Source organism: Mus pahari, chromosome 6, assembly GCF_900095145.1.
Source record: "Mus pahari chromosome 6, PAHARI_EIJ_v1.1, whole genome shotgun sequence".
NCBI classification, from domain to species: Eukaryota; Metazoa; Chordata; class Mammalia; order Rodentia; family Muridae; genus Mus; species Mus pahari.
The window spans coordinates 17,951,953-17,961,418 of NC_034595.1; positions in this window are offsets into that span (position 1 = coordinate 17,951,953).

Below are 9,466 nucleotides of genomic sequence, written 5' to 3' on the forward strand. Positions count from 1 at the left end.
TTGTTCCTCCTATGAGGCTGCAAACCCCTTGAGCTCCTTTGGTCCTTTGGTCCTTTGCTCCTCCATTGGGGACCCTGTGCTTAGTCCAATGGTTGGCTGAGAGCATCCACCTCTGTATTTGTCAGGCACTAGCAGAGCCTTTCAGGTGACAGCTATATCAGGCTCCTGTTAGCAAACACTTGTTGGCATCCACAACAGTGTCTGGGTTTGCTGTATATGGAATGGATTCCTAGGTGGGGCAGTCTCTGGATGGCCTTTCCTTTAGTCTCTGCTCCAAACTTTGTCTCTGTACCTCCTCCCATCGGTATTTTGTTCCCCCTTCTTAGAAGGGCTGAAGTATCTTTGGTCTTGCTTCTTCTTGAGATTCACGTGGTCTGTGAATTCTCTCTCTCTCTCTCTCTCTCTCTCTCTCTCTCTCTCTCTGACTCAAATAAAAACCTACACCTTTAGTAACTCCCATGGTTGGTATGACGATCACCTAAATGTGTGAGAGAGAAAATACTCTTCAAACTGGTGCCCTATGATGGGTTCTTGATGTTGATGCTGAATGATGTATTTGACCCCTTACCTTCCTGTTAAAATTCAGTTGAAGCATCCTTGGTCATAGCTGTGTTGTTCTGAAAGTGCAACTCCAGTCTTAGCTCTGCATGGATTAACAGTGGGTAGAAGGGTGTTGAAATTCATTGTACTATCTTGTTCACAGTTCAAGACAGTTTTTTCAGAGTCTTGGGAGACAGAGGGTAAGACTTTAATAGACCAGTGTTGGCCAAGGCCAAGCCAGAAGTAGTAGAGTTCTGTTTTTCCTACAGAGATGGGTGGGATGTGATTTTGGTCATGTTCATTGGTTTGAACCCAGGTTGTGGTGATGAGTACAAGTGAGTCAAACCATCTTGGGCTTAGTCAAGGTCACAGGAATGCACAGCTTTGAAATCAATATAGATTGAAGTTCTTTGCTTGATTTCCCACAGCTGGGAGAGATCCATGTGAAGAAGTGTGATTTGTCATTTTTTTTTTCTCTCCTATATTTTTTTTTCTTAGATTTCTTCTGTGGACAGCAAAAGATAATGGTGGCTAACACTTAGGAAGTTGTTGTTGTGATTTAGGCACTACTTGGATTATTTGTATGTACTAAATCTCCAGTTCTTTACTATGAGTCCATTGGATTGATTCTATCATTACTCTATTCATTTCAAATTAGAGTTGTGAGGAAAAAATATTGTGGTACACGGTTAAGACATAGCAATGAAAGAATGCAAATCCGCCAAGAGGATTCCAGCTCGCAAAGTTTTAACAATATTGAGAGAGAGAGAGAGAGAGAGAGAGAGAGAGAGAGAGAGTATGACAATAACCCAAAGCCAATGGTGACATTTTTAAGCTCAAGTGGTTTATGCTCAGTGATTATGGAGTATGGGCATGGTGATCTAATGGGAGGAATTGGATTATGCTACTTTGGCCTCTTGAGCAACATGACTGCCTGTGCTAATTCTGAAATTGTATGGCTTTCTAGCAAGATCTTAGTTCCAACCTAATTCAACCACTATACTTGAATAGGAAGGGGACTCAAGGTGAGTTATTCATTTTCCTAGATTCCTTGGTTGTAAAATGTAACAAAAATGGTTGCTGTTTCTTGACATTATTCTTACAGTTAAAAACAACACTGTCAAATGCCTATGCTGTTTCTTGTTATTCTGGGGCTGTTGGCCACTAGCAATCAAGGACTTAGTCTATTCAGGGGGGTTTCTTTTTCCTTTTCTTTTTTCCTTATTTGTATTTGGAAAAGATAATTTTGGTCCAATATTCTAGAAATGTGCACATTTAAATATGAAAGGTTAATAAATAAACAAGAAAATAAAATATACATATTTCCTTTTCAGAGAGGCCACTGCTTGGCCAATTTGTAGTGATCACTCTTTTTACACAGCTTTCATGAATTACCCCTCTTGTTTACTACACATATACAACACACACACACACACACACACATTCACACGCACATGCACACACTTTGCAAGTTCATGGAATTTACCAAAGGCAAGAACATATAAAAATGAATACCTTCCTGCAGGGATGCTCAATGTTATTCTGAGAGATTAATATCTGAGAGAAATGCTATGAATTGCCTCTAAAAACTAAAACTCCCTTTGCCTGCCCTCCAACAGCAACAGAACCAGCAGAGATTCAAGATCAAGATCACTGCTCTTCCATTATTTTCTAAGTAGGATGATTTTTCCCATTCAGAGTCAACTGATTTCAGCTAACCCAGAAACAGAATCGCCCTCAGCAGGACGGGGGGGGGGGGGGGGGGGGGGGGGCGTTGGGGGGGTTGGTGGAGTAGCCTCACATAGTGAGTGATTCAAGTCACTCCTCTTCCCTGTGGGGAGCATCCTATGCTGGGCCTCTGTTCCCCGACCTGCTATGGTCTGAAGATGCTTTCTTCACTCCTGTCCTCCAACTCATGTTGAAATCTGATTGTACTGTGCCAGTGTTGGCAAGTGTTTGGGACATGGGGGTAAACACATACATTGATTCAAATTTGTTTCTTTGAACATGGGGATAGTTCAGCCTTTCCCCTTTCCCAGGGCTACTTGGCCTCCTGCCTTTCACTTTGTTGGAAGTATCACAATCACAAAGCTCTAACAAGAAAAAAAAAAAAAAAAAAGGTTCTTAAACTTTTCAGCCTGTGGAATCACAAGTCAAAGTAAGTGCCCTTTCTAGGTTGCCCAGTCTCATATTTGTTACAGCAATGAAAAGAGGTTAAGATGCCACCTTCCAGCCTTGTGCTAGAGGATTTGTGGCAAACAAATCCCCTTCAGTTTGGACTACATAACATTGCTATGATCTCAGCTTTCACATGGGGAGTCCTCTGTGTTGTAAGTGACTTCTTCCTTAAAGTGGCTTAACCCATTTGGTTAAAGTTGCCCAGCCTGTGGTTTAACTGGGAGATCTCCATGTGGGAATTACCACTGAAGCATCTATCTGTAAGGAATGTATTTTTTTTTTTATTAATTTTGTGGGTTCAGTATATATTAAAAGTATACTTTAATGGTTTGCTTGGATTGCCATTTTGATGGACTGGTGAAGGGTTTTCGATGTGTCTGTGGGGAGCTTCTTTAGAAAGGAATAATAACTGAGAAAGTGATGGGTGGATAAAGACCAGTTCTGAGTGTGTGAGGTTGCTGGGTCTGGATGGGGGAAACGTAGGAAGAAAAAGAGCAGCCTCTCTCTCTGTCTCTCTCTCTGTCTCTGTCTCTGTCTCTATCTCTCTGTCTCTCTGTCTCTCTGTGTGTGTGTGTGTGTGTGTGTNTGTGTGTGTGTGTGTATACACCATTTTTCATAGCAAGTGTATATATGGCTGCCATTATTATCCTCTGATGTTAGACGATTAAAGTCCCAACTTCTTTGTCCTGTCAACACGGAGCGCAACACCATCAACTCTCCAAGGAGCAAGCATCCAGGCTTTCAGCATCACAATAAGATTGTGAGACATCCAGCGTTTGGACTGAGCAGCCCCTACATTCTCTGCTTCTCCAGTGGCCACTGGAGAAAAACCTTATTTTTTGTGTAAGCCAATCCAAAAGAAAAATTCTTGTTTTATAATATACACAACTACTCCCTTGGTTCTCTACTTCTAATTGGTAATGCACTCACGGTTTGACATGAGTCAGACTTAGATTGCTGTCATCTCTGTGTCTTAGTATTGGGTAGCCCCTTTCAAAACCCTCATTTTGTTTCCATCTCTGTAAGAATAGAGTGAAAATATTTATTTCACAGGGTTAACAGCATGCTCACGGGAGAAGAGCTAACCATTTTTCCAAGTGCACTTCTCTACGGCTGTGGAGGATGCTTCCAGAGATGATAGACATATAGGACACTGACTAGGGGAAAAAGCCTTGCCCTGAATGTATGTGTCGTCATTAAGTGGACTAATAGCCTGAATGGAAGATGGCGGATGTCTGCATACTCACTCATGAGACCTGTGAGTATATCTTTGCATGACAAAGGATATTTTGTAGTTGTAGAAGACTGAAGGATCTTTAGAATTGAGAATTGCCCTGAGTGTAATTGCATGTGTTCCATTAGTGGAAGTCATGGTGGGTATTGACTACACGAGAGAAGAATGTGACATGGCAAGGGCACATAAATATAGAGCCTTGTGGCGACAGGCTAGGTCATGCCAGTGATCACCAGAAGAGACAAGAGAGGTTCTCCATGGAGTCTCTAGAAAGACTTTAGTCCTGTTGACATTTTGAAGTTAATTAATTAAACTCACTTCATGCTCAGCGATTCATAGTTGCAACAGAATACATTTCATTAGTGCTGAGTCACTAACTCTGGGAATAATTTGATAAAACATGAGTAGAAATGAACCTAAGGATAGTATCTCTGAGGTATTATGTCTATATTCTGCACAGCAGGGCTTTACACTTTTTTGGTTTTTTTGGTTAAATGAGATTATCTGTGAGAGATGGTATTAGTCTCCTTTGAAATTTGGAATGACATTTCTACATTCTTTTATTGTGGCTCCTTTAAGCTAATTTCATGGGGTAGGTCAGAGGACAGAGAAGAACAGAAACATTGTCTGGGAATTGCAGCCTTCACCCTCAGCCTGACAGATTTTGCTGTTAGTCTGTTGATGTGGGAGCTTTGCAGTGTTGAGTGATTTAGGCCAGAAAGGAAGATGGAATCTGGTCTGACACATTTCTTCCTTATCATCCCAGGGGCAGCCTGACGCCAGGAAGTGTCAGGCTTTATCTGGATGGCTGCTCATCGATAACTCTAAGGATTCGTCCACAGGACACTTTGTCAAACTGAAAAGCTAAGAGAGGATTATGCTCAAGCCAGAGATAAGAAAGTGAGGCACAGAACTTTGTCTGCATGTCCCACCCACTGTGGGACAGCCTAGGTCTGCATCCATGTGTGCTTATCCTGACTCAGCATCCCATGTGGGGAGAGAACCTAGTCTAGATTTTCATAAGAACTATGCAAACACTGCCATATATTGCTTCTAAACTCTTTTCACACATCTGGTTGCTTCCACACAGACAGGGTAAACATTAAAAGGGATCTGAGAGGAGCGAATGGAATGATGCCAGACTCTTTGTTCCTTTAGAACTTCTGAAAACAGCCCACAGGTCTGATCTTTCTCTTCAATTTCCTCGCTGGTTTCCACTGAGATCAGCAACCATGGCAGATGTGGCTGTGGTATCTAGGGACTGGAGATCTGCTTAGGGAGACCCCACAGTCAGCTTTTCAGAAACCATCGTGTAGAGCACCCTCCATACAAGGAGTTTAAAGATTTTCCAGATCCTTTGGAACACCTGTCTAGGCCAGGATCAGACTTGACTTATGGTTGAACAGTACATGGGAGTGCTCTGAAGTAGGGATAGAAAGATGACTCACCCTTTGAGACAGATGATAGAAGCTTCTCTTAGTAGAAACACTTTATAAGGAAATGACAGCAAAGCCACGGTAATCCCTGTGGAAAGGCAGGGGTGGGGGCCAGGATGAATCAGGGAGACAGCTGCACACTAAGAGCAACTGAAGGGGGCTTGCTTTGAAGTGGATTCCATCAGGGGCTCATTTAAGTGGAAAACACTGTCAGGCAAGACTTGCTGAGAGCCTGGTGTAAAGTGCTGGAGTCAGTAGTCAATGATAGCTTTTGATGCAGTGGGGAGTACTTTGGTTCTTTTGAAAGCTGTGATCTTATTGACATCTTTCTAATAAGTAATCCATAATCAATTGCCCTTGAACAGTATATTTGACCCACAAGAACATAGTTGAACATGGCACATTCTGATCTATATTTACAAATCTGTGACAAAGATAGTTCACACTTGGACTTTGACTAAGTTTTAAGACTTTCCCCACTGTCTGTCTTGTCATGGAAGTCCTGAAGGGCATTGAGGTGCCCCAGCTCATTCTGTTTTGATAACCGTGGCTAACTGACTGTATTCCCTGATGCCTAACCTGCCTGCAGAAAGCAGGAAGAACAGGAAGGTGGCTGAACTGGTTCAGGTGAGGGCTTCCATGGTCTGTAAGTAAAGGCTTGGTTCTCAGTGTGGCAGTGTTAGTTGGTGTTATGGAGCTTTAAGACATAGAGTCTTGTATAATTTCCTTAGGTTGCTGGGGAATATGCCCTCAAAAGGAATTGGGACTCTCTGACTTCTATCTATGTTTTCTACCTAAAATGTAAGCATTCTCTCTCTGTCACACATTTCTATCATCTTATCCACCTTGGGTATACGTCCAAACCAATGAGATTATTAGCCTTGTGCTCAAACTCTTATAAATATAAAACAAGATAAACATCTTTTTGCGTTATGAATAGTCTGTGTCAGGGATGTCTTATTATAATGCTACTAATACTACACGAATCAAGGAGATTTTTAAAAGGTAATATGAATATTGACCATAGGAAGCCAGGGCAATGAGCTTGGAGGACGAGGAAGGAGGTGTAGTATCTTTGGACCAAATGTGTAAGGATAATGTCTTTATGGAGGGACTTAAGGCTCCAGCTGCATGTGTAGCAGAGGATGGCCTTGTGGGACATCAATTAGAGGAGAGGCCCTTGGTCCTGTGAAGTCTCCATGTCCTAGTATAGGGGAATGCCAGGACAGGGAAGCAGGAGTGGGTAAGTTAGTGAACAGGGAGAGAGGGGATGGGATAGGGAGTTTTTGGAGAGGAAATGAGGAAAGGGGATAACATTTGAAATGTAAATAAAGAAAATATCTAATAATAATAATAATCTAAAAAGTGATTAAAAAAAGAGACTTTCACAGGGAAAAGTAGTTTTTCTTTATCATTTCTTATACTCTGTCATTAGTTATCATTTGTTATATGTTGGTTTTATTTTTAGTACTTTATTTATACAAAACTAATTCAATATTCATAGCAAATTTATGAATAAACATTATTACAATTTTAAATGGACACCTGAGGAAGAGAAGTTACTTGAGCAAAAATAATAACGATAGCTGGTGTCAGAGGTGTGATGAGGACCTAAGATCCTATTAGTTTTGTGTCAGATTCTATTTTTTTGTTGTTGTTGTTTTTGAGACAGGATTTCTCTGTGTAGCCCTGGCTGTCCTAGATTCTAATTTTATGGCTTTGTAAATGTTATATATGTTTTCATTTTATTAGTTACAACACACACACACACACACACACACACATACACACACATATACACATACACACATCCACACACACACGGGGAGGGATACCAGGAGAGGACGCAATAATACTTTTTCTGATTCATTTTTTTCACTTATTTGCTTGTTCAGTCTATACACACAGGTCCTAGTAAATGTTGAGAACACAGCTGCAGGCAGAACAGACACAATCTCTTTTCTTGTGATGTTTATCTTCCAGAACATTTCTCATCAAGGGGTGAATTTGATCCTCAGTGATATTTAATGATTCCTATGGATATTTTAGCTGCCACAATTTTGAGTTGCTATTAGCATCAAGTGGACAAAAGTCAGGGACTCTGCTAAAAGTTTGCAGTGTACAGGATGATATCTCATAAAAAAGAACTATCTGGCACAAAATGTCATTAGTTCCAAATTTGAATAATGCTGATCTAGCAAACAGAGAGATAAAGATCTTGACAATTATCAGATAGTTCATATTGTGATGACCTGAAGTTAATATCATATTGTAACATACAGGATCATAGGCAAATTTAACCACAGACTTTCCATGAGACATTATGGTGTGAGAAACTGTAGGTTTTTTGTAAAATATGGAACAGGTACCACGTTCTTGCAATATAGTACCATGATAGATGAGGACACTTTTTTTAAAAATTATTTTTCAGTGTGAAATGCATCCTGAGATTCCCAGGCCTTGTTGAACTCCTAGCATCAGAGCTGGATATAGAGGAAACAGAACTGCTTGATTTTAGATTCAAAAGCCCAGGCAATGAGGATTCTTGACATGGCAAAGGAAGAAGAAGGCAGCAAATGGGTCCCAAATGTCCAGGACCATCTAAGATTCTTGGGTTCCCGAATAAACCATCAGGCAAGAGTAACAACTCACAACACAACTGAAAGTGAATTCACTGTGCATCACTTAGGAGGAAACTCAGAAAAATGGCATGATGAGGGAAGCAAAGAAACTAGTCCTTCTTGTTGGAACGAACCCACGACAGAGCTACATGCTGAACATTCCCAACCACAGCTAGACAGCAGTAACAATAGCCAGCTTCCCTCTTCTTTCCTGTGGAGAACAATGACAGATGAAACAGTAGCTCTTCCTGTTTTTGAAGATGTTCCTGGTGGTGGAGAGATGATGTCCACAGGTGTACCAAACTTTCCAACCCCTAAGCATTCTATTCTGGACTTCATTTACTGACTATTTCCTCTGTGTATCAGAGTTTCCTTTCACCAATGGTGCTGAAACCAGTGGAAAGGAATTTGTCATGGATACTCTTGAGGACTTTATCGCTACTCTCTGACCTAAGTAATCCAATACAAACTGTTGGAATTTCATTTTGGTAAATAAGAATATTGCTCTTGTATTCCCCCTTGAAAAATCATTCTTTAAAAATTTACTTAATGTATATGGATGTTCTGCCTCCTTGTATATATGTGTGTCACATGCATGTCTAGGGCATCAGTCAGAAAAGGGCATTGGATGCTGTAGAGCTGGACTTACAGATGGTTTTGAGCAATGGTGTGGGTGCTGGAATTGAACCTGGGTCCTTTTGAAGATTAGCCACTGCTCTTAACCACTGAACCATCTTTCCAGCTCCATTCTTTTAAGTTTTCAAAGACCCAGGAATCTTTAAGTAGAATCTTGAACATCTCATGATTCTGAACAACCCCCCTGTAGGTATTTATTGTATGTATGAGTGATAACTCTTCAGGTGCTAGTTGGATATGGAAATATGGCTCATAGTTCTTTTTAAAAGCATCAAATTTAATTTAATAGAGAATTATTGATTAGTTGTGATTTTTTTTCAGGGATAACATAAACAATTCCATTTCCTCCCATTGCTTCCTGTTTGTCAGAAGTGGTTCCGGTATAGTTGGTAGCAGTTAGAATTTATGAGTCATGAGACATGAGAAGGGCAATTTTGTCTGAGATCTAACAGTGGACAGGTGCCCCTTAAGGCATCAATGTTTTTAATTCTACAGATACTTAGTGGAGCCAGACAAGTGTCACACCCTAGGTACATGTAATAAAATCAAATTATAGGGATTGGCAAATGAGCCATTTAGCTATGAAGAAGTTTATTACCATAGAAATAATGACACAAACAACGTGATAGGTGCAATAGTGAAAATAATCCTTAGAGGCTGAGAGGAGCATAGAACAATATAAAATCTAATTCTTTTCTTTGCTTAAATGGTTTGCTATCTGGAAGCTCACTATATTGGGTGAGAATGAGAGAAGAGAGCATGTACAAATTCTTTATATTCACTGAGCATACTTTAGCTGAGCCAGGCACCACAGAAGACTT